This window comes from Phascolarctos cinereus, unplaced genomic scaffold, assembly GCF_003287225.1.
Source record: "Phascolarctos cinereus isolate Bilbo 61053 unplaced genomic scaffold, phaCin_HiC Scaffold_1;HRSCAF=81, whole genome shotgun sequence".
NCBI lineage: Eukaryota > Metazoa > Chordata > Mammalia > Diprotodontia > Phascolarctidae > Phascolarctos > Phascolarctos cinereus.
Genome location: NW_027555514.1, coordinates 29,157,331 through 29,182,774, shown reverse-complemented (window position 1 = coordinate 29,182,774; position 25,444 = coordinate 29,157,331). Strand labels below are relative to the sequence as shown.

General features: G+C 39.1%; 1 protein-coding gene and 1 long non-coding RNA gene across 2 annotated transcripts in view; one reads left to right on the top strand and one right to left on the bottom strand.

The window, feature by feature from the left end:
- Window positions 1-25,444, top strand: part of RARB (retinoic acid receptor beta) — an 829,117-nt gene that overhangs the window by 203,821 nt on the left and 599,852 nt on the right. The gene's annotated exons all lie outside the window — the stretch shown is intronic.
- Window positions 8,796-11,101, bottom strand: LOC110197320 (uncharacterized). The gene is made up of 3 exons (XR_002321448.1): window positions 10,929-11,101; window positions 10,265-10,425; window positions 8,796-9,082 (listed from the first exon to the last, which is right to left on the bottom strand). It is a non-coding gene; the product is annotated as an uncharacterized LOC110197320 (long non-coding RNA).

Here is a 25,444-nt window from a genome sequence, read left to right as displayed (position 1 = left end):
TTAAATTCTTTTAAGGTGAGGGCCCCACATGGCCAAAGAACACAAAAGGATGAAATTGTCACTGGAAGAGGAGGATAGTGACCAAGGAGGGGAAATAAGCAATGAAAAGAAAACCCTAAAGAAAGGCAAATGGGGAAATCGAGAAAAATTGGGCTGTAAGAAGAAATTGGCCAGTAAACGGCTTACTTCCCCTATCAACTTCTGGGAGACCAGGTGGCCAGAGAAAAATGGCAGGGCCTAGGACACGACATTATTGGAACTTAAATATGAGAAATAAATTTATTTTTTAAAGAAAAATATGTCTAGTTTCTTTCCCTTAGAGAATGCCTCACTTTGCTGTCTCCCAATCCTTTGCAACCAAAAATACATGACTATTTATACTTAAATCATTTGGGAGAAAGGGAAGAAAGGAGGGAAGTAAGATATAGCATGGTACTGAAGAAAGAATAATAGCTCTAGAGTCTAAGGAACCAAATTCAAATCCTCCTCCTGTTGCTAAATATTTCAGTGACCCTGGGCAAGTCATTTATGTGCCTCAGTTTCTTCATTTTTAAAGTGTGAGGGTTGACCTCTGAAATTTATAAATGTTTTCTAATTTTAGTGCATAAATGTCCTTTTTTTCAGTTTGTAGCTTGACAATAGTGTATAAGTGTTTATATTTACTCAGCAATCTGTGCTTTGCCTTTTCCTCCCCATTCTTCTTCCACCCTTAAGGATTCTGACTCTTACCTAATAACTACACTCCCTGCAGTGAAAATTGGCAGATTTCTCTAAAATTGTAGAATCATGGGGCTTAGTGCCAGAACAGACAGTTCATCTAGTCCAACTCGCATTTCCTTACTGTGTAGAACACTGGGCCAAGAAGCCAAGAAGACCTGAGTTTAAATCCTGCATCAGGAACTAGTAGGCAATTTACTCAATCTTCCTTAGCTTCAATTTCTCCATCTGTAAGATGTGGATAATAATAGCACTCACTTCCCAGGGATGTTGTGGGCTATCTCAAATAAGAGTATATGTTAAGAGGCTTTGAAAACCTCATTTGTGGTTGTTTAGTCATTTTTAGTCATGTCTGACTCTTTGTGACCCCGTTTGAGGTTTTCTCAGCAAATATACTACAGTGCTTTGCCATTTCTTTCTCCGGCTCATTTTATTTTTAACTTTTATTTTTAAATTTTATTAATTTATTTTGATTTATCAACAATCACTTCCATATGATTTTGAGTTTAAAAATTTTCTCCCCCTTCCTCCCCACCCCCCTCCCCAAGACAGCACACAATATCATATAGGCTATACATTTACATTCCTATTAAACATATTTTCACATTAGTGAAGTTGTAAGTAAAAGTTAAAACCAATAGGAGGAACCATCAGAAAGGTGAAACAAAACTCAACAGAAGAGGAAAAAAATGATAGCAATTCAAGTTCCATAGTTCTTTTTTTGGATGTGGATAGCATTTTCCACAACGAGGCCTCTGGAGATGTCTTAGATCCTTGTAATGCTGAGAAGGGTTATATTTATCAATATTAGTCATCGCCCAACATGGCTGTTATTGTGGTTCTCTTGGTTCTGCTCATTTCATTCAGCAGCAGACCATACAAGTCTTTCCATGTTTTTCTGAAGTCAGCTTGTTCATCATTTCTTATTGCACAATAGTATTCCATTACATTCATATACCATGACTTGCTCAGCCATTCCCCAATTGATGGGCATCCTCTCAATTTCCAATACTTTGCCACCACAAAAAGAGCTGCTATGAATATTTTTGTACATGTGGGTCCCTTTTCCCATATTTTTGATCTCTTTGGGATATAGCCCTAGAAGTGCTATTGCTGGGTCAAAGGGTATGCACATTTTTAAAATTAATTTATTTTGATTTATCAACAATCACTTCCATATACTTTTGAGTTGAAAATTTTTCTCCCCCTTCCTCCCCCCACCCTCCCCAAGACAGCACACAATCTGATATAGGCTTTACATTTACATACCCATTAAACATATTTTCACATTAGTGAAGTTGTAAGTAAAAATTAAAACCAATAGAAGGAATCATCAGAAAGATGAAACAAAACTCAACAGAAGGTAAAAATAAGTTATAGCGATTCAACTTCCATAGTTCTTTCTTTGGATGTGGACAGCATTTTCCATCCCGAGGCCTCTGGAGATGTCTTAGATCCTTGTAATGCTGAGAAGGGTTCAGTTTAACAATATTAGTCATTGCATAACGTGGCTGTTATTGTGTACAAAGTCCTCTTGGTTCTGCTCACTTCACTCAGTATCAGACCATATAAGTCTTTCCAGGTTTTTCTGAAGTCAGCCTGTTCATCATTTCTTATAGCACAATAGTATTCCATTACATTCATATACCACAACTTGCTTAGCCATTCCCCAATTGATGGACATCCTCTCAATTTCCAATTCTTTGCCACCACAAAAAGAGCTACTATGAATATTTTTGTACATGTGGGTCCTTTTCCCATTTGTTTGATCTTTTTGGGATATAGCCCTAGAAGTGCTATTGCTGGATAAAAGGGTATACACATTTTTGCAGCCCTTTGGGCATAGTTCCAAATTGTTCTACAAGATGGTTGGATCATTTCACAACTCCACCAATTTTCCCACATCTTCTCCAACATTCATCATTTTCTTATTTTGTCACATTGGCCAATCTGGTAGGAGTGATGTGGTATCTCAGAGTTGTTTTGATTTGCATTTCTCTAATCAATAATGATTTAGAGCATTTTTTCATATGACTATAGATGGCTTTAATTTCTTCATCTGAGAACTGTCTGTTCATATCCTTTGACCATTTATCAATTGGGGAATGGCTTGTGTTCTTATAAATTTGTCTTAATTCTCTATATATTTTAGAAATGAGGCCTTTATCAGAGAGACTGGTTGTAAAAATTCTTTCCCAGTTTTCTACTCTCCTTCTAATCTTAGTTGCATTGGCTTTGTTTGTGCAAAAACTTTTCAATTTAATGTAATCAAAATTATCCATTTTGCTTTTCATAATGTTCTCTATCTCCTGTTTGGTCATGAATTCTTCTGTTCTCCATAGATCTGATAGGTAAACTATTCCTTGTTCTCCCAGTTTACTTATGGTATCAGCCTTTATATCTAAGTCATGAACCCATTTTGACTTTATTTTGGTATATGGTGTGAGATTTGGGTCTATGCCTAGTTTCTGCCATACTCTTTTCCAGTTTTCCCAGCAGTTTTTTTCAAAGAGTGGGTTCTTATCCCAGAAGCTGGGGTCTTTGGGTTTATCAAATAATAGATTACTATAGTCATTGACTACTGTGTCTTGCATATTTAACCTATTCCACTGATCCACCTCCCTATTTCTTAGCCAGTACCAAGCAGTTTTGATGATTGCTGCTTTATAATACAATTTAAGATCTGGAATTGCTAGGCCACCTTCCCCTGCATTTCTTTTCATTAGTTCCTTTGATATTCTGGACCTTTTGTTTTTCCAAATGAATCTTGTTATTATTTTTTCTAACTCTATAAAATAATTTTTGGTAGTTTGATTGGTATGGCACTGAATAAGTAAATTAGCTTAGGTAGGATTGTCATTTTTATTATATTAGCTCGGCCTACCCATGAGCAACTGATGTTTTTCCAATTATTTAGATCTGATTTTATTTGTGTGAAAAGTGTTTTGTAATTGTGTTCATAGAGTTCCTGGGTTTGTTTCAGGAGGTAGACTCCTAAATATTTTATAATGTCTACAGTAAGTTTAAATGGGATTTCTCTTTCTATCTCTTGCTGTTGGGCTTTGTTGGTAATATATAGAAATGCTGATGATTTATGTGGGTTTATTTTATAGCCTGCAACTTTGCTAAAGTTGTTTATTATTTCAAGTAGTTTTTTACTTGATTCTCTAGGATTCTCTAAGTATATCATCATGTCATCTGCAAAGAGTGATAGCTTTGTTTCTTCTTTGCCTATTCTAATGCCTTCAATTTCTTTTTCTTCTCTTATTGCTAAAGCTAAGGTTTCCAGTACAATATTGAATAACAGTGGTGATAATGGACATCCTTGTTTCACCCCGATCTTATTGGAAATGCTTCTAGCCTGTCCCCATTACATATAATGCTTGCTGAAGGTTTTAGATAATGCTATTTATTATTTTAAGGAAGACTCCATTTATACCTATGCTTTCTAGTGTTTTTAATAGGAATGGGTGTTGTATTTTATCAAAAGCTTTTTCTGCATCTATTGAGATGATCATGTGGTTTCTGTTTTTTGTGTTGATATGCTCAATGATGCTGATAGTTTTCCTAATATTGAACCAACCCTGCATTCCTGGTATAAATCCTACCTGGTCATAGTGTATTATTCTTGTGATAAGTTGCTGCAATCTACTTGCTAGTATTTTGTTTAAAATTTTTGCATCTATATTCATTAGAGAAATTGGTCTATAATTTTCTTTCTCTATTTTGACTCTTCCTGGTTTAGGTATCAACACCATATTTGTATCATAAAAAGAATTTGGTAAGACTCCTTCTTCACCTATTTTCCCAAATAGTCTATATAGTATTGGAATTAATTGTTCTTTAAATGTTTGATAGAATTCGCATGTAAATCCATCTGGCCCTGGAGATTTTTTCCTAGGGAGTTCATCAATGGCTTGTTCAATTTCTTTTTCTGAGATGGGGTTATTTAAGTATTTTACTTCCTCTTCGGTTAATCTGGGCAATTTATATTTTTGTAAATATGTATCCATTTCACTAAGATTGTCAAATTTGTTGGCATATAGTTGGGCAAAATAATTCCTAATTATTTTTTAATTTCCTCTTCCTTGGTGGTAGCTTCACCCTTTTCATTCTTGATACTAGTAATTTGGTTTTCTTCTTTTTTTTTTAATTAAATTAACCAAAGGCTTATCTATTTTATTGGTTTTTTCATAAAACCAGCTCTTAGTTTTATTTATTAGTTCAATAGTTTTCTTAATTTCAATTTTATTAATTTTCCTTTGGTTTTCAATATTTCTAATTTGGTGTTTAGTTGAGGATTTTTAATTTGTTCTTTTTCTAGTTTTTTTAGTTGTATGCCCAATTCATTAATCTCCTCTTTTTCTATTTTATTTATGTAAGCATTTAGAGATATAAAACTTCCCCTAAGAACTGCTTTGCTGCATCCCATAGGTTTTGGTATGTTGTCTCATTATTGTCATTCTCTTGAATGAAATTATTGATTGTTTCTATGATTTGTTGTTTGACCCAATCATTTTTTAGGATTAGATTATTTAGTTTCCAATTATTTTTTAGTCTATCTTTCCATGGCCCTTTATTACATATAATTTTTATTGCATCATGATCTGAAAAGGATGCATTTAATATTTCTGCCTTTCTGCATTGGATTGTGAGGTTTTTATGCCCTAGTACATGGTCAATTTTTGTGTATGTGCCATGTACTCTGAGAAAAAAGTATATTCCTTTCTATCCCCATTCAGTTTTCTCCAGAGGTCTATCATACCTAACTTTTCTAATGTTCTATTCACCTCCTTAACTTCTTTCTTGTTTATTTTGTGGTTAGACTTATCTAGTGCGAGAGGGGAGGTTCAGGTCCCCCACTAGTATAGTTTTGCTGTCTATTTCTTCCTGTAACTCCCTGAACTTCTCCTGTAAGAATTTGGATGCTATACCATTTGGTGCATATATGTTTAGTAATGATATTACTTCATTGTCTATGGTGCCTTTTAGCAGGATGTAGTTTCCTTCCTTATCTCTTTTGATTAGATCTATTTTTGCTTTTGCTTTGTCTGAGATCAGGATTGCTACCCCTGCTTTTTTACTTCAGCTGAGCATAATATATTCTGCTCCAGCCTTTTACCTTTACCCTGTATGTGTCACTCTTTTTCAAATGTGTTTCCTGTAAACAACATATTGTAGGATTATGGTTTTTAATCCATTCTGCAATTCACTTCTGTTTTATGGGAGAGTTCATCCCATTCACATTCACAGTTATGATTACTATCTGTGTCTTTTTCTCCATCCTTTTCCCCCATTTATGCTTTTCTTTCTCCTTTTTCCTCCCTTCACTAGTGTTTTGCTTTTGACCACGCCTCCTTCAGTCCCTCCTCCCTTTTATTATCCCTTTCCCTTTTCTTCCCCTTTACTCTTACTGCTTCTTCCCTCCCTTCTTTCCCCCCCTTTTCTTTCCCCCCTCCTTTTCTTTCCCCTTTTCCCTCCTACTGCCTATAGGGCAAGTTAGATTTCTATACCTAACTGATTATATTATGCCCTTCTTGAGCCAAATCTGATGAGAGTAAGGTTCAAACAATGCTCCCCCCTTCTTTCCCTCTGCTGTAATAGGATTTTGTGTCTTTTCCTGTAATGTAATTTACCCTTGTCTGCCTCCTCCTTTCTCAGTACATTTTCTAAGATCAGATTGATCCACTTATTTGGATCCATTTAACCCACTTGATTAGATTTTTTTTTATCATTACATCAAAGTCAACTAATATCCACCCTCTTTATGTATACTCCTTTAACAAGGTGTAATAACAATACAGTTCTCAAGGGTTGCAAGTCTCATATTCCCTTGTAGGGGTTTAAACAGCCCCCCCTTATTAACAACATATTGTATCTTTCTGTCCCGTTTCCCTTTTTCAGTCCTTCTTGAGTCCTGTACTTGAAGATCAAATTTTTTGTTGAGCTCTGGTCTTTTTATCAGGAAAGTTTGGAAGTCTCCTATTTTGAATATCCACCTCCTCCTTGAAAAATGATGCTCATTTTTTCTGGGTAATTGATCCTTGGCGGCATTCCAAGCTCCTTTGCCTTATGGAATATCATGTTCCATGCCCTGCGGTCTTTTAATGTAGAAGCTGCAAGGTCCTGTGTAATCCTGACTGTGGTTCCATGATATTTAAATTGTTTCTTTCTGGCTGCTTGCAGCACCTTCTCTTTCATCTGGTAATTTTGGAATTTTGCTATTATTTCCTTGGCGTTGTCAATTTTTGGGATCTCTTTCAGGTGGTGATCGGTGAATTCTTTCTATGGTTATTTTCCCTTCTGGTTCTAGGACTTCTGAGCAGTTTTCCTTTATGATTTCCTGAAAGATACTGTCCAGGCTCTTTTTTTCATCATGATTTTCAGGTAGTCCAATAATTTTTAAATTGTCTCTCCTGATCGATTTTCCAGGTCGGTTGTTTTACTGATGAGGTATTTTACATTTTCATCTATTTTTTCATTTTTTTGTTTCTGTTTGACTGATTCTTGCTCTCTCATAGAGACATTAGTTTCCATTTGTCCAATTCTAGTTTTTAACAGATTGTTTTCTTCTGTTAGTTTTTGTACTTCCTTCTTCAACTGGCCAATTGTGTTTTTTAGGGACTTTTTCTTCAGTGTACTCTTCTGTTAGTTTTTGTCCTTCCTTCTTCAATTGGCCAATTGTGTTTTTTAGGGACTTGTTTTCTTCAGTGTATTTTTTTTCCAATTGGCCAATTGTATTTTTGAAGGACTCTTCTACCTCTCTCATTTGACTATTAAAATCCTTCTTGAGCTCTTCTAAGAAGGCTTTTTGGGCTTCAGACCAGTTCATATTCCCTTTTGTTGTTGCAGATGTGGGTTTGTTGACAATGTTGTCCTCTTCAGAATTTCTGTCTTGATCTTCACTCTTCTCATAATATGAATCTATGGTACGTTTCTTTTTACTCATGGTGTTTCTTTATTCCCTGGCCTTTAAAGAGATTGAGCTCTCCTGCTGGGGAACAGAGGGCACTGACCCAAGCTTCTTGTGTTGGGAGCCTAGGTCTTGGTCACTGGCTTTTGTGCTGGGGCCTCTTATGCTGGCAATTGGAGGCTGTAGGTTTCTGGCAGCTTACCTGTGTTGGGCTGGAATCAGCAAGGCTGGAACTTTCAGGCAATTCTAGGTTGCCTGCTTTTCCTTTCCTTTAGCTTTCTTCAGCTCCTTTTAGATGGGTGCTGCAGGGTGTTTATCTGCCTGGGGCCCCTGCAGTGCTGACTCCCTGTTTCTGCTAATGCACTGGGAGATTCCTTTGAGGTAGAGTGCCGAGTCACCTGCTGGTTTTCTCAGCTAGCCTCCACCGGTTCCCTGCTCTCACTGAGGCCCTCGGAGGTCCAGGTGTTGGTGTTTGCCTGCTCTACCACCTGGGCTTCAGGATTTCTTCAAGATTGGAGGCTGCAGGGCTCCCACAGCTCACCTGGTGTTGGGTTGGAATCAGCAAGGCCAGGGCTTTAGGAAGCCTTTAGGTTGCTTTCTTCAGCTTCTTTCAGATGAATGCCACAGGGTACTTTTCCACCTGGGGCCCCTTGTAGTTCTGCCTCTCTTATTTTTGCTGAGGCAGTAGGAGACCCGTTTGCTGGTCTGCCACAATGTTGCTCCCCATCTTTGTTCTAGTTCAGCTGTTCCAGGGGTTTTTTCTGAGGTGATATTTTCTGGGTTTTCAGAGGTTGATAGGGGAGAGTGAGAATGACTACCTTTTTACTCCGCCATCTTGGCTCCTGGGGGTAGAAGTTTCCAGCTCATTTTACAGATGAGGAAACTGAGGCAAACAGGGTTAAGTGACTTGCCCAGAGTCATACAGCTAGTAAGTGTCTGTGGCTGGATTTGAAATCAGGTCTTCCCGACTCCAAGCTGCATTCTCTCCGCATTGCACTACCTAACTGCCCTATATAAGCCCTGTATCAATGCTAGTCATTATTAAGATCATTGTTATTAACAAAAACAATAATATCATCGTCATCATAATTTTAGGAGAAAACTCAAGTCCTGAGAAGAAAATTGGTTTGCCAAGAGTCACAAGACTTTTGTTTTTAATCCCCTTCCACTTTTTAGTTCTCTCTCCTCCTGAAATGCCTTTGGGACTTCGGATATTTACTTGGTAGTAATGGAGCTGAAGGTGAGCCCCTTTAAGGCAAGGACAATTGTCTTTGCATTGACAGGGCTGATTTCTTCTACAGGTGAAGCCCCATAGGGTGGACCTCTTGTGGGGAGTTGTACAGGATGGGCAGGGATGGATGGATCATTACCTGCAACCTTGGAGAGTGTCCCCTACCAATCATTCCACAGAATCCTTGGCACACAGTGTCTCCCCATTGCCTGCTGCAGAGCCTATAGAGAGAGAACATTTAAATGTGCATTTGATTTGAGGAGACAGCCGAGATTCAGAGATATTCTGACTCTCAATCTGGTTGCTTTTCTCACCGATCTGTACCAAGGTCATGGCCCTCTGGTCTGGGCAGATTGTTCCTCTTAGGAGAGATGACAATAAAATGCCAGATGTATTTGTTGCCTGTAAAACCTCGACTGAATTATTTAAAAGAGTAATATCCACTAGACATCACAGGTTAGATTGCGTAAACACAACCTGTACCTGGGCTCACATCTACAATATTCAGCATTCTCTCTAATAACTGGCTTTAAAAGGTTAAGTAGTGTCTGTTTGCTTAGCTAGCAGGAACAATGAACTTTTAGTTCGAGGACCTTCCCTTACTCCCAGCCTATAGCTTTGGCTCAAGGACCACCTATAATCATACAATTTCAGAGTATGTAACATCTTTATCCCCCCAACATTCTAGAAATATGTACAATAGAACTATTAAAAACTTAGCATTGGTAAGAGACCCCACCCAAAGATGGCACAGTGGGGAGAGCACTGGGTCTACTCATTGGCCTCAGACACATACTAGCTGTGTGACCCTGGGCAAGTCACTTCACCCTGTTTGCCTTAGTTTCCTCATCTGTAAAATGAGCTGGAGAAATAAATAGCAAACCACTTCAGTGTCTTTGCCAAGAAAACCAGAAATGAGGTCAGAGAGCCAGACGTGATTGGGATGACTGAACATCAGTATCAACACATGAAATCACTTAATAGTTGAACGAATCATTTTTACTCATTTGGAGATGTACCATGGTTGCTCTGACCCCTCCTCTCTTAGGACCAGGCCTATTACATTTTATTCCCTTCCTGATTCTGCCTTACCCCAGGGGTAAGATGTCTCTTTTCTATGATACTGGCCCATGTTCCCATTGGCAATGTTGCCCCCATTTTACAGGTCCATTTCCATTTAGCCACTTAATTTCAGATTAGCTTTCACAAAGGGATGTTTATGTCAAAATATAGAAAGATTATCCCCCAATGCTAGGGGGTCATAATTTACCTCTGTGTACCACCTCAGTCTCTGGGAACAGCATTAGGCTTTAGCTTAGCTTAAGATTCCTTCCTATCATCAATCCCAGCCAAAGCTGGCTGTGCTGGCTTCGGCTGGGCTGCGGTCTGGAAGCTGGACTCACCAGAGGGTCATTGTTGGTCTGGCTACAACATCCAGCTTCAATTTCTAGATTCTCAGATTCACGTAGCTAATGCTCCCCTGCCAGATGAGAGACTCCCATCCATGTGGAAGATCCTGGGGATCAGAAAAGGCACCGCTTCTTGGGACCATATGGACAAGAGGCTGGAGGAAGAAGGACATGGTCATCAGGTCTTTTTCAGACTTCTTTTTCAGACTTAAATCTAGCAAAAGTAAAACAAAACAAACAAAAAACCCTCACTATTGTTGTATCCGGCAGATTTTAAAGATATCAGCTGTTCCAGCTATGTAGCCAATGGAAAAAGACTGCTTCCTACCATGAGCTAGACCATTGCAGAATGTCTACACGTGGTCCAGTTTCCAGGAAGCAGATTTCCAGCATATACCATATGGATTATATCATGTTAGGTAGTCTTTGTGTGTTCCCATCCCCCATTACAGAGAAAAGAAGCCTCTTTCATTCAAATGCTCCCCCCCACACACAGCCATTAACCAACCACTCAGTCAATAAGATTTTATGAAGCATCTACTATGTTCCAGGTACTGTATTCAATAATAGAAATAAAAAGACAGAGCAAAAATTCTTCCTGGATAACTTTTCAAGGAGCTTATTCAAATGAGGAGCCGTGTCACAAACAGGAACGTACCTTATTGAATGCCGGGCTCTTCAGTACTGACAACATGGATGGGAGAGAGTGGTTGGAAGGGCTTCCTACAGGCGGTGGCACTTGAGCTAAGTTCTAAAGACAGCCAAATATTCTCAGAGGCGGAGGTGAAGAGGAGAGGATATTCCAGGTACAAGGGATGATTGATTGACTGACTGGACACAAGGAGATAGGGTATTGTGGGAGGAACAGCAAGTGACCTATATGGCTTTTGGAGAATGTGTGGGCATGATTAATGAATGAGAAGACTGGAAATGAGGAAGTGACCTTAAGATGTCAGACAGAGGGCCTTGAATTTGATCCTGGAGGTAATAGGGAGCCATCAGAATTTATTAAATGAGAAGAGGCGTGGGACATGGTTGGGCTTAAGCTTTAGGAAATCACATGGTAAGAACATTATCAGGAAGGTTTCCTCCTGGCTTTTGTCTGGTCTTACTTTCTTCCTGTGGAAGATTTAAAGATTCTCTTGACCTTTAAAGATGGATTTTTAACAAATTAGCTTTTAGTTTTGTTCCTATTTTTTCCCACCCCCATCTCCCACGCCCACCCTTACACACACGCACACACACACACACACACACACACACACACACACACACACACACAGACAGATTCACTTTCTTACAAGCCCATGCATAGCTCAGAAGAAAAAACGTCTGTGTAAAGTGCACATGTTTGTATATTTGCGTATGTTGCTTTGGGCAAGTACATATATACACATATACATGCTAAGGGACAAGAAGACTCTTGTAATATGTGTGCATAAATGTGTTTTCTTTTTCCATTCTTGTGTCCTTGGGTTGTATCTGTTGCTTGACTTTTAAAAGAATGTTTCATGTAAGAAAATCCAGCAGTATAGTTTTGCTCAATACAATAGATCAGCCACCATTCTATTTCTTTGTCTCCTGGGTGTAAAGTTTGCGGTGGCTTGTACAAGAATCCTGCTAAGGATGGGAGCTTTTTACAAATATCAGCTGGTTAATTACAAATGTTTCGAGAGATGAATATTTTATTTTGTAAAACTAGACTCTCCAGCCCTATTGATCTAGTTACTCACTTGAAAGCAGATGGCCCCAAAATGTCCACACTTAGGCATGGAAACAAGTAGAATGCCCCCCAGACTTCAACCCGAGGGAGCATCCCGAGCTTCAGGAACACTTGGATGTTTTCAGAAACTTGCTAAGTACTCTGTAATGATGTCATTTAATGGACTATTTAATGTAGAGAAGCAAGGGAGGAGAAGGAAAGAGGTGAAGGAGGGGCATATTAATCAACTTAAGTGGGTCAAAAAGTCTCCTCACTAGCCCCGATAAAGAGAAATGAGAAAGCCTCGAAAAACCTTTTACACAAACAGAACTTTCCCACCCACCAGATACCTCCTAGCTGAAATTTCCAAAGTACAATAATTCTCCAGCAGTGAAAAAATAAGAGGTAGTCCTGCCCCCAGCAAAGGCAAGGTAAGGCATTCTACTTAATGTTATCATTTGCAGAAAGGGGGGGGGGGAAATTCTGCTGTGTTCTCATCCTTGTGCATATCAAGGTCAAGTTAGTTTTGCTTTCCCTTCCCCTCCTCATCCCCACCCCCACAAAACAATCTCCCTTCTCACACTGATGTTGCCATCAGCCTCTGCTAAGTGGAAAGGTCAGTATGGACTTCCATTCTTTGCCATCCCTGGGTTTCCTTCTTGGCTTTAGTTGTTAAATAAGGTTTGGGCTTGAGCTGGCTGAGAAGGGAGCCAGAGAAAGACTGATTTAATGATGCTTTTTTCCATCATCCCTCTGATATGTAACTGATTGGAAGAGCTTTGTTTTTCTCCTTCTTTATTTTATCAGGGAACTGAGTTTGGGAAGACATTGTTATAATGGAAAGACTGCCAGATTTGATGTCAAAAGACCTGGGTTCAAATTCATTTTCTGCAACTCACTACCTCTGTCACCTCAGGCAAATCATGGTAGTTATCCTTTCCACATCATAACTTTCTCCATCGCAGTTTCGACATAATTCGAGTCAGCATAGCGAATTAAATGGGAATTTGGGAGGAGTTTTGCTGGAGCCACAGACAATGCACGAAGGCCAGCAGACAACACAGAAGAAAGTTTAAAAGCTCAGAAATGCATAAAATATATGTATAGTGTTGTATAATATCAACATATTTTAATACCATAATAATTCAGACTTCTTTTCTGGTATGGATTGGGCTAAAAAATTTTATGTGAATTTCACAGGGGCACCATCCCCCCTAACCCCCAAGCTGTGGAAGGGATAACTGTATCAGTTTCCCCTTGCCTGAAATGAGGGATTTGCATGAAATATTTTCTAAGGTCTCATCCAGCTCTTCAAGACAGGGCCAGTTTCACTTTTGCCATTGTATTCCTAGCACCTACTATGGTACCTGGTACATAGAGGGCAATTAATAAATGCCTGCTTACTTGAGTGATTGATTTGATTCTTAATATAGCCCTGCCTTGGGAACTGGAGTTTTCTCATTGGTTGAAAAGCAAGTTGTGCTTAATAAATAATCTGGGTAATTTATATCCTACTATTCGCTGTGAAACCTGTGGCCAATAAATTATGCACAGTACTACACATGCATTTCTTGGACATTCCACTCCTGAAGTCTGGTGGGAGTTTAATAAAAGGTAACCAGACCACATATATCTTAAGCTAAACTGATGGCAATTTGTTCCCATAAAGAAACTGAAAAGTTAGAAGGGGATTTTAAAATAATCCCACTGGACTCTATTCTTTTTCATAAAGGAATCTATGAGGAAGCCAAGTTTAAACCAGTGTTCTAATCACTTTAGAAAAGAAGATAAAGCAAAGCAACCTGATAATGTAACGCCATTCTGAAGCAATAACATCTGGATCATTCATCGAAGTAAACAGAAGCTTCAGAACCATGCTCAGATGTATGGTGAGTGCCATATGTAATCATGGCAGGGGTTAAAAAAAAAAAGGTTCAGAGATCCAGAGTGGACCTCTGACTAACTCTCACTCATCAGTGCAGTGCTGAAGCTATAAAATGTTATGTCAATAAGAATAATATTATTGTTAGAAAAATAACATAAATGGATGAATAAATGAAAAAGTTATTATTAAGCACTTAACTACGTGTTAAGTATTGCGCTATGCACTGAAGTTCTCAATACTAAAACAGACAGTGTCTGTCCTCAAAGGCTTAAATTTGAATACAGGGAGACCATACAGATGGGGCACAGATCAGAGATTTAAAGCTAGAAAGGACCTTAGAAGTCTAGTCCAACCTCTTCATTTTACAGATGAGCAAACTGAGTTCTAGAGAAATAATGTGATTTGCCAAAGGTTACATAGGTAGCATGTGGCAAAGCCAACTCAAGTGTCTCACTGTACTCTGCTGCCTCAGTTTAACTAGTTTGCCTGAACAAGAGAACCCTCTCTATGTTTTCAGCATTGATCACATCTACATCAGAGGACAAGAGTCCCCTCAGTGCTTTCATTTGGATCCATTTGCATCACAGTAGAATCAATCCAACCAGACTCACAAACACTCCCCACATAACCAGTACAGACCAGCACTTCTGGCTTCTCTGCTGCTGGTAGAATCTCATCAGTTTGTGGCAGGGCTTTAGAACCACTGGGTCTCTTGCCCAGAGTCAATCAGTCAGCCCACATTTAATAAACACCTCCCTTGTCCCAGAAATTATAATAAGAGACAAATGAAACTGGAATTTGCTTCAGGGAGCTTCCATTAAATCAGGTCCACTTTAGCTCTTTATTCTATGAGCCATTAGTTAGTGATTGGAGTTGTGCCCTTTGACTTCAGCCAAGACAATGGGAGTCATTCAGTGTTCCTTGATTATTTAGGAACTAGTGAAAGGAGGACATAAAAAGGAGGTCAGGATATTCTAAATATGAGCTATGTCATGGGGACATAGAAAGATGCTAAATTTGTGAAGTACATATTTTAACTGTCAAAGCAAGTCAATAAGCATTTACCAAGTGCTTGCTTTGTACCTGGCACTCTGCTAAGCACTGGCAATACAATTACAAGTAGAAAGAAAGACAACCCCTGACCTCAGGGAGTTCATATTCTAATGAGGGAAGACCACAAATTAAAAGCAGGGGAAGGAAGGAATAAAGGTACCCAATGCTGGAGAGGAATGAAGATATGGGGCACGTGGACATCCAAGGTTCTAGGTGTAGACAGCCAAACAAAGGGAGAGGCTGCAAGGACATAGGGCACTTCCAGTGTGAAAAGTCAAGGGGCAGAATGAACTTCCAGGGTGAAGTGGTTTCTGTAGTAATATAGAAAAAGTTCAGGAAGCTAGATAGCGCTGCAGTGGATAAAGTGCTGTGCCTGGAGTCAGGAAGACTCATCTTCCTGAGTTCACATCCACCCTCAAACACTTACTAGCTGTATGACCCTGGGCAAATCACTCAGTTTCCTCATCTGTAAAATGGGCTGGAGAAGGAAATGGCAACCATTCTGGTATCTTTGCCAGGAAATGCCCAAATGGGGTCACAAAGAGTTGGACATGACTGAAAATGACTGAACAACAAAGAGAAAGTTCCAAGAATGAAGAGGACAGCCCAAAGAGAAATCAGTGATGGAGCAAAGAGAAGGAAACATGACAGGGAGTTTGAGGGGTGCTGGTTTAATGGTGCGCCTCACTTGCCACTCTAGTTGTGCCCCTCCTTAACTTGGGTGTGGATTAAATCATTTTTCCCTTTGATTTATATGAGTTTTTCAGAACAGCCTTATCATTTGTGATTATGCTCCATTGGCAGCTGACTCCAATGACTTTTAGCTGAAAGCTTTTCTGCTCTCTGTAATCCATCAGTTGGATAGTGAGTGATGCACAGACAAATGATGCACTCGAGCAGCTCCCTATTTCAAGTACCCTGCAGGGAATGCTTGTGAAATATGAACTGCCTGCCACCCTGGAGTATATTTGTTCTCTGAGACTCTATTTTCCTAGGTCAGCATTCCTCAAAGCGGTGCCCATCTGTAGTAGTCAGTGGGAACCCCGCACTGAATCCTAAATTCTGTGGTTATAGACTAAGTCAGATCTTTTTGAGAGTACTAGCATTTCCTACTGCACTAGATAAAGTTAAGTAAAATCTATGGGCAGGGAGAAACAAGCAGGCATGATGATGATGATGATACTAGCATTTATAAAGCACTTTAAGGTTTGTAGAATACTTTTCAATTATCTCTTGTTTTTACTCACAACAGCCCTGGAGGGTAGGTGCTATTATTATCCCCGTTTCATAGTTGAAGAAACTGAGGCACACAGAGCTTACGTGCTCAGTCATACAAGTAGTTAAGTATCTGAGGCTCACTTTAATCTTAAGTCTCCCTGAATCTACATCTAGCACTCCATCTAATATGTTATTTCCAAGCCCACTAATAACTGGGGAGGAGGGCAGATAAAAATTAAAGTTCTAAATAGATCCAGTAGGCATCAGTTATACCAAAGAATTGTGGAGTTGAGACCAGTATAAAGAAAAGGCCTAGATGATCCCAGAGTCACACTTGTGCAGCCCCCCCCCCCGATTCTTATGACCTTTGGCTCAGTGTTATCCCCACCAGATGGTTGATTTTGAGTACCACCATCCTCTCCATCCCTCTCCTCAAAAACTCTGCCATTTCTCCATCAGTTCCCATCTCCCAGATCTCATGACTGGGCTTCAGGGGTTAGTTAGGAAGCACAGACTGGGGTGGGGACTGTGAGGTCCCTAGGTCATTCTGAAATGGGTCAGAGTGGAGGAACAATGCAGTCAGGGTTAGGGGAAATAGTGGCAAGGGGACAGGCAGGAAGGAAGGGATAATTTAAGTGAACCCAAAGTGAACCTAAAAACAGTTCAGTTCAGGGACAATGTTGACGTCAAAGCCATTTCTCATTTTATAAAAATCAGGTCATTCACTTGAAGTAAGCCCCCCGTCACCTTCTGCCAACCCCAAATGCCAAGTTATTGGCCTTTTCCTGATTGCTCTTACTAACCTACAATCAGGTAAAGGTTTCCTTAGGCCAGCCAGACTTCCATTTTTTTTTTCTATTTGAGAGTAGAGTTTTAGTGTATTTTAGATTATTAGGGTCCTGGAGAATCTCGCTTAAGCAGCCCCATTGTTTTCTCCAATCTCCAAAAAGACCCTCCAACTTTTATAGGTAACCTTCCTTTGCCTTCTCTTAAATTAAATGGGAAATGTCTACCTCTACCTTGTTCCTACTTGGAATCAATCAGTCCAAAAGGGTTTAGTAAATACTTGCTTTAAAAAAAAAGTTTAGTATTGTGGGTAAGAAGGAAAAAAAAACAGTGCTTGATATTGGTGAATTTGGCAACTGTAAGTGCCCGGGTGGCAACAGCAATGTGGCAGGATAGAAAGAATGTTTAATCTTCTTTATGATTCCACTTACCATCCCTGTAACTTCAAATTAAAATACTCCTCCATAGCCACCTCTTCTCTTATATATGCTATTGTCCCCAATTAGAACATAAGATTCTTGAGGACAGGAACTATCTTTAATTTTGTATTTGTATACCCAGCATTTAGCACAGTGCTTAGCACATAGTAAGCACTTAAAAATGCTTTTTTCAGTTATTTGCATTGATTTGTCTTTTCTCAGTATGGAGGGGTGATGCTTCCATTTTAGCTTAAAATGTCTAATCATACCCTAGGTTCTTCTGAGCAGTTATCAAAGATGGTCCAGAATCTATGTACAACATTATCACTCCTGTCATTTTACCTGTAACTCAAGGTTTAGTCCAATTTTGTGGCTTTCTCCCTTATGAGGTCATGCCTGACTGTTAGTATTCTCTCCATCTTGACATACATTACATTTGTTCATCTAGGTAAGTGTCGTATTTTTCTTTTACCTCCACCAATAGAATGTAAGCTTCTTGAAGGCAGGGTTTTCTCTGCTTGTTGTTGTTTTTTTCTTTCTTTTGTATCCTCAGCCCTAACATTATACTTTTAACAGAGCTGGCAATATACAAACACTTGTTGAATTGAATTAAATTGAGTCCAATATATACCTGAAGTTTACTCTTAGCTGTTGCCACAGAAGCTGTTACCATCCTTCAGGCAATCACTGTACACTTCCCTAATCAATTCATTATCCCATTCACCACAGAGGCTCTTCTGAAACTTTTCACCCCTCCCCAACTCCCATAGGTCCCTTTTCCTCCACTCCTTCACACGAGAACCTTGACTCATATTTCACTGAAAAAATGAAGGCTATTTGCTGGAAGCATTTTCTTCTCTCCTCTTCTTCCTCATCTCAAATCACTCAGATGTCTTTTCCTATTATCTCCCCTTCCCTTCTCTTTTCCTTGCCAATGCAAACCCCTCTAATGATACTCTTGCCCTTTTTTATCCCATATTCTCCATCCATCTATCATCCCCCATCTCTCATTAATCTTCAATCTCTCTTTGTCCACTGCCTGTTTCCCTACTGCCACAAATACACCTGAAATAGACCAAGGTCACCCACTGCATCCTGGGCTATCATCAGTCATCTTGACCTTTCTCTTGCCATTGGACTCCAATAACTCTGGAGGAGAGAGTGAGGCTGATTATTTTGTGCAGCTCTGCCTCACTCAGATACAATTCTTGTAGAAATCAAGACATCACCCTCATGATGTCATTGGTCCTCGTTGAGAATGGAGGACCAATAACAACAGATATATCCAGATCTCCCCCATCCTTCAAAATCTCTCACTTGATAGATGCATCCCCAATCACTATTGTCCTATGTCTCTCCTCCTTTTCAAGGCTAATTTCCTCAAAAAGGCCATTTACAACTGATGTTTCCACTTTTCCTCTCATTGTCTTCTAAACTCTCTGCAATTTGACTCCCAACCTCATCATTCAGCTACTCTTTGCAAAGTTGCTGATGATCTCTTATCGAATCCAATGGCCTTTTCTCAATCCCCATCCTTCTTGAGCTCATTTGAAGCCTTTGATGCTGTCATTCAACCTCCTCTTGATCCTCTTTCTCTCTAGGTTCTCGTGACATTATTATTGTTCTTCTCCTGTGTGTCTGACCATTCTATCTCTGTCTCCTTTGCTGGATCTTTGTCCAGGTCACAGCCACTAAAAAGGGTTGTTCCTCGGGGTTCTAACCTGGACCTTCTTCTTTCTCTATGCTATTTCACTGGATGATCTCATCCACTCCCATGGATTCAATTACTATCTCTATGCAGATACTTCTCAAATCTACTTATCTAGCTTTAACCTCTCTGCTGACCACCAGTTTCTCATCTCCAGTCGCCTATTGGACATCTTGAACTGGATGTCCCAAAGACATCTCAAACTCAACATGTCCAGAATCAAATTCATTATGTTTCTCCAAAACCTCCCCCTTCTGAACTTCCCTATCACTGACATGGGTACCACCATCCTCCTTGTCAACCAGGCTGGAATTGTAGCAGTTATCCTTGATTTCTCACTATCTTTGACTTCCCATTTCCAATATATTACCAGATCCTATCAGTATTTACATTTGTAATATTTCCTGTATAGTCCACTCTCTCTGCTATGACACTACCAACATCCTGGAGCAGGACCTTCATCACCTCACACCTAGACTATAGCATTTTGGCTAATCTCCCTGCCTCAAAGTGATCCCTACTCCATGTCATCCTCCACCTGGCTGCCAAAATGATCTTCCTAAAACACAGGTCTGACCATGTCACCCCCTACTCAATAAGCTCCAATAGCTCTTCATCACCCCCAGTAACAAATATAGTCTTCTCTTTGGTTTTAAAGTCCTTCACCATCTGCCCCCTTCCTACCTTTACAGCCTCCTTATTTTCAACTCCTTTTCTCATACCCTGTGATCCTGGATTCCTTGTGGTTCTTCGATTAAGACACTCCATCTCCTGATTGGACATTTTCAGTGGCAGGCCGCCATTCCTAAAATGTTCCCCATCCTCATTTCTTCTGCTTTATCTCTGGATTTACCTGGCTTCTTCCAAATCCCAGCTAAAATTTCATCTTCCGTGAGAAGCCTTAATTCTAGGGCCTTCATTCAGAGATTATTTCTCTTTTTTTAGATTTTTTATTAATTTATTTTGATTTATTAATAATCACTTCCATAAGCTTTTGACTTTTGAATTTTTCTCCACCTCCCTCCCCAAGACAGCACACAATCTGACATAGGCTATATATGTACATTCCTATTAAACATATTTTCACATTAGTGATGTTGTAAGGAAGAATTAGAACCAATAAGAGGAACCACCAGAAAGAGGAAACAAAACAAAAGAGAAGAAAAAAATAGCAAATCGTATGCTTCAATCTGCATTCAAGTTTCATAGTTCTTTCTTTTGATATGGATAACATTTTCCATCACGAGACCTTTGGAGATGTCTTAGATCCTTGCATTGCTGAGAAGCGTTAAGTCTATCAATATTAATCATCACACAATGTGGCTGTTACTGTGTATGCCATTCTCCTGGTTCTGCTCACTTCACTCAGCATCAATCCATACAAGTCTTTCCAGGTTTTTCTGAAGTCTGCCTGCTCATCATTTCTTATAACACCATAGTATTCCATTACATTCATATACCACAACTTGTTCAGCCATTCCCCAATTGATGGGCATTCCCTCAATTTCCAATTCTTTGCCAACACAAAAGAGCTGCTGTAAATATTTTGTACATGTGGGTCCTTTCCCAAATTTTATGATCTCTTTGGGATACAGCCCTAAAAGTGCTATTGCTAGGTCAAAGGGTATGCACATTTTTGTAGCCCTTTGGGCATAGCGCCAAATTGTTCTCCAAAATGGTTGTATCATTTCATAACTCCACCAACAATGCATTAGTGTTCCAATTTTCCCACATCTTCTCCAACATTTATCATTTTCCTTTTTTGTCATGTTGGCCAATCTGATAGGTGTGATGTACCTCAGAATAGTGATTTAGAGCATTTTTTCATATGACTATAGATGGCTATAATTTCTTCATCTGAGAACTGCCTGTTCATATATTTTGAAAATTTATCAATTGGGGAATGACTTGTATTCTTACAATTTTTTTTCTTAATGAGGAATCTGGGATATTCTTATGAATTTAACTTAATTCTCTATATATTTTAGAAATAAGCCCCTTATCAGAGACACTGGTTGTAAAAAATTCTTTCCCAGTTTTCTACTTCCCTTCTAACATTGGTTGCATTGGCTTTGTTTGTGCAAAAAAAAAATTCAATTTAATGTAATCAAAATTATCCATTTTGTGTTTTATAATGTTCTCTATCTCCTGTTTTGTCATGAATTCTTCTGTTCTCCATAAATCTGATGGTAAACTATTCCTTGTTCTCCCAGTTTACTTATGGTATCAGCCTTTACATCTAAATCATGAACCCATTTTGACTTTATTTTGGTATATGGTGTGAGATTTGGGTCTATGCCTAGTTTCTGCCATACTCTTTTCCAGTTTTCCCAACAGTTTTTTTCAAAGAGTGGGTTCTTATCCCAGAATCTGGGTCTTTGGGTTTATCAAATAGTACATTACTGTAGTCATCAACTACTGTTTCTCACATACCTAATCTATTCCACTGATCCACCTCCCTATTTCTTAGCCAGTACCAAGCAGTTTTGATGACTGCTGCTTTATAATACAATTTAAGATCTGGAATTGCTAAGCCACCTTCCCCTGCATTTCTTTTCATTAGTTCCCTTGATATTCTGGACCTTTTGTTATTCCAAATGATTCTTCTTATTATTTTTTCTAACTCTATAAAATAATTTTTGGTAGTCTGATTGGTATGGCACTGAATAAGCAAAATAGCTTAGGTAGAATTGTCATTTTTATTACATTAGCTGGACCTACCCATGAGCAACTGATGTTTTTCCAATTATTTAGATCACACCCTGTATTTGTGTGAAAAGTGTTTTGTAATTGTGTTCATATAAATTCCTGAGTTTGTTTCGGTAGATAGACTCCTAAATATTTTATAATGTCTACAGTAAGTTTGAATGGAATTTCTCTTTCTGTCTCTTGCTGTTGGGCTTTGTTGCCACAGAGATTATTTCAAATGTATCTTGTCTGTAACTTATTTGTGCCTAGCTCTTTCCATATTGTGAATGTTGAAAACTAAAAGTAAATAAATTTTTTAAAAACCAAATTTTAAAAAAAGGAGGGTGAGGTGGAGGAGAATTGTGCTTCATGGTACTGAAAGTCTTCACTGGCTGTAGCCTTCCTTTTCAGACCTAGTTGATATTTCTTCCCTTTATGTTCTCTCCAGTTTGGCCAAGACTGCCTGCTTGCTTCTCTTCCCCAAACCCAGTATTCCATACCCAGCTCTGTGCCTTTCTACAGCTTGTCCTGCATACCTGGAATTTGATCTTTCCTTCCCTCTGCCTCTTCAAATCCCTAGCTTCCATCAAGGCACATATCAGCTGTCATTTCCTATGGGAAACTTTCCTGTTCTCTCTATTTGTTAGAACTTACCCCTTCCTCAAATTATATTGTATTTAGGTCTGTTTCAATGTTGCATCCCTGTCTACTCTTCCTTAGGAGATTGGAAGTGCTTTAAAGATAGACTTTTCATTTTGTAGTGGAATGCCTAGCATGTAGCACAATGCCCTAAGGCTTTTGGAGTAGTGTGTGTGTGTGTGTGTGTGTGTGTGTGTGTGTGTGTGTGTGTACACATATACATATTTTCCCCTTAAGGTTCTTTGATAAATAAGTTCATTTCCCCAATCTTTTTTTAATATGTTCATTTCCGGTGTACATTTCCCATGTTCCTATAACTCCTTCAGCTGTCTTTAGACTTTTGATGAATGCCAAGTACAAGATCTATGTGTTTATTAGGAGGAGGAGCTGCCACCAGATGAGTCCAGGTGAGACAAAAGGAATCTATTAAGTCTATGAGGTTCAAATAGCATTATTGTGGGGGGCAGCTAGGTGACGCAGTGGATAGAGCTCCGGCCCTGAAGTCAGGAGGACCTGAGTTCAAATCCAGCCTCAGACCAAACACTTGACACTTAATAGCTGTGTGACCCTGGGCAAGTCACTTAACCCCAATTGCCTTTTTTAAAAAAAAAAGTATTATTGTGCCCATTTACAGATGAGGAAAACTGATGTTTTGGACTGTTACGTGACTTGCCCAGTATTACACTACCAGTAGTATCAGAGACAGGATTTGAACCCAGTTCTTTCTGTTGCCAAGACCAGTACTCAGACCCCAGTGCCATTTTCCTTCTCTCCTTATCAAGAAAACAGAAACAATGATCACTGCACTGGCTACCTCATAGGCTCATTGTGAACAAAGTTGCTTGCAAACTTTACCGAGTTATTGAAGTGTAAATTATCATTATCAAATTCTTATTTTTACATTTTAGCCCTCAGTGTCCTCAGGAACTGGATGCTCACTTGTTTCTCTGACTTGTATAGATTGGGAGGCCAAAGCTGTTCAGATTTCTTTTTCTCCTAAGACAGTGGTTTTCACAACGGGAGCTGAGGATTCCTTTGTGCCACAAGTCATTTTTTTATTAATTAATTTATTTTGATTTATCAAAAATCACTTCCATAAGCTTTTGAGTTTAAATTTTTTCTCCCCCTCCCTCCTCACCACCCTCCCCAAGAGGGTGCACAATCTGATATAGGCTATATATATACATTCTTATTAAACATATTTTCATATTAGTGATGTTGTAAGTAAAAATTAGAACCAATAGGAGGAACCACCAGAAAGAGGAAACAAAACTCAACAGAAGAGGAAAAAAATAGCAAATAATATGCTTCAATCTACATTCAAACTCCGTAGTTCTTTCTTTGGATGTGGATAGCATTTTCCATCACGAGGCCTTTGGAGATGTCTTAGATCCTTGTATTGCTGGGAAGGGTTAAGTTTATCAATATTAGTCATCAAACAACGTGTGTGCCACAAGTTATTGAGGAGGGGGTCTTCAAATCCTTATGAGTGGCAAGCCTCATCTTTTTTGTTTATATTTAGCTCTAGCAAAATGTGCAGCATAATTCAACTTAATGAATGAGAAAACACACCTTGTATAGACTCAATAAATATTTCAAACCTATATGGTTTATTATTTTTCATATCTACAGAGATAGTCATGATGAATAAAACACAAATCATTTAAAACCCATAGACACTTTTTGTCATCTCACATTTTTTCAATCCATGGAGACAAAATAAAAACAATTACTTTCATAGAAGAGGTTAATTGTGAAAACAGGATCCTGAAATTTTAGAAGAGTCAGGAACCATGCCCTAAGTATATAGTTAACCTTAACCTTTGCCCCTAAGTACTTTAAACCTTATTCTCTAACCAATATCCATTCTTGATGTGGGCTGTCACCATAAACATTTCTGCCTTTGAATGACCACACTACATAGGTTGCAAGGATTGTCACCTAGTGAGTTGGGTGGAGATTTTGATGCACTGCAAAATCAGCATGAGTCAGCAGTGAGATAGGTCGGCCAAGAGAGATAAATGTGGTCTTTGGCTGGATGAAAAAAGGAAGCGTCCAGAGAGAGGGAGGTGCTTGAATTCTAGTTCCTGGGTCAGATCACATCTGTAGGATGGTCATCAGCTCCAAGTCCCACCATTTAAGAAGGAATGCTGATAAACTGGAGAATGTTCAGAGGAAAGCAACTAAGATGGTGAAGGTTTTGGAGTTCATATCTCCTGAGGATCAGATGAAAGAAAGGTATATGCTAGAAGTTGGGGGCCAGGGGCAGTGTGTGATGGTTGTCTTCAAATTTTTTAATAGTTATCACATAAAAAGGGGAGTTACTCTTTCCTAGAGTTGGCCTAGAGGGCTGAACCAGAAACTAACAAGCAAAATGGGGAGAAATTGCAAAGAAGCATTTTTAAACTTGATGAAACTAATAGTTCCCAACTGTCATAGGTGTCCCAAAGTGCAATAGATTACTTAGGCAAGTAATGGGTTCCGCCTAACTAAGGACCTAGATGGTCACCTGTTAGAAGGGATTTTTATTTCCAGGGATAAGCTGGCCTAGACAGACAAGTGGAATTCCTTGCAACCCTGAAATTCTGTGCATCTGTGATATTGTGAAAGGCAAAGTGTTCTATTGTTTCCACAGTATCTTATTAGCATGGGATAACTGGACCGTGTCTTGCTTTGACCACCCCACTTTGCTTCCTGGGCTCCCTATCCTTAGAAAAGAGACAGTAAATATTTGACTCCTATAGGCAGAAGCCAAGAGTATTTAATCAAACCATACTCATTTTAAAATGCTAATACGATATGAAGCCACTGGGTCATCTTTTGTATTTTATCTTTGGCAAAATCTAGGTCAGATGGCTTTTTATAAAGATCTCAAAATAGAAAACCTCCTTAATGGACCAAGTGATGAGTGATTCTTGCATTCCCTGGCACGAAGACCACTCCTTGTTAAACTGCTTTGTTCGCATGATTTTTCTCCCTGCTTTACCGTGATAGTCCAAGAGTGTAGGCTGTAGATCCATTAAAAAAAAAAAAAGCCTTAGGATTTAACTGGCAGAGATTTAGGATTGATTTCAAA